Source organism: Mustela nigripes, chromosome 15, assembly GCF_022355385.1.
Source record: "Mustela nigripes isolate SB6536 chromosome 15, MUSNIG.SB6536, whole genome shotgun sequence".
NCBI lineage: Eukaryota > Metazoa > Chordata > Mammalia > Carnivora > Mustelidae > Mustela > Mustela nigripes.
In genome coordinates this window covers 46,119,754-46,120,965 of record NC_081571.1, presented here as the reverse complement: position 1 = coordinate 46,120,965, position 1,212 = coordinate 46,119,754, and positions in this window count along the sequence as shown.

The following is a 1,212-nucleotide window of genomic DNA, read 5'->3' as shown; positions in this document are numbered from 1 at the left end:
TTTCCCATTTAACAGTGGTGAGCTGATAAACAAGTTCACATGGCAGGTCTTCTCTGTTGTTAGTCAGAGACCCTAGTTTCTGTCATCTTCAGCATGTGACATTCAAGGTTTCCATAATCTTCTCCATTCCACAGAACTGATTTTATGGGTCAGAGGAAAACTCCCATTAGTGATTGGGAGCTGAAGACAGGTTCTTGGATACCATGCAGAGATGATGGGGACTAGAATTTCAATCTTAACAAGGATGAAACAAGCCCCACATATATTGAGGACTAGAGGTAGATACACTCTGGGTAAAACTGGAAGTATTACTACATTTATGCACAAGTGAAAAGAAGCAAAAGAAGATCCAACTTTGTCCTCAGATTTGGGTCTACTATTTGTCTTTAGAAAAGGGAGAAAACAGAATTCATTTCATATGCAGAAGTCTAATGAGTCTGTACTGTTGAAGATTATTATGCAGTCTCCTTGAAGGTATCTACAAAGCAATATTGCCTCTGCAGTATGGTCTCTAGGAAGTAGCTGGGAGTGAGATAACCGCAAAAATGTTTAAGAAGAATGAATGTAAAGAAAGGAAAATGCATATGAAATGTGGACCTGCAGAACAAAATTACAACATACAAAAAGAAACCCAAAGCCATGGAGAAAAACCTATAACAAAAAGATAAACTTCACAATGTTGAACTGAAAATACCAGAATACTCTAAAGATATTAGAATAATTTTTAATTATTTTTATCTTTAAAAATTTTAATTAAAATTAATTTTTAATTTAAAATAATTTTAATTATTTTATTTTTAATTTTTAATTATTATTATTTAAGTATTTTTAAAGCTCAGAGTGACTATGAAAAACATAGCACCCATAAAACAAGATCAGGAAATAAGAAAAAGAAAAAAGATTGTTGAAATGGAAAACTACAGATACTGAAATGAGGATAAGAGGAAGGGGACAAATAGTATTCTGAGAACGGGGAAGGAGAGAATTAATGAATCAAAATTTAGAATTGAGATAGTCATCCAAGACATTATGAAATGAAAAATATAAAAGACAGATTGAGTAGTTATGAGTTACATATGATGGAATTTTCAGTGGAAGAGAATGGAACAGTTGAGAGAGTGTCCAAATTCAAATAAACAATTCTTCAGAATTTTCTGTAATTAACAATAATAAAAATACATTAGAATGAAAATACAAACATAGGGATAAAAA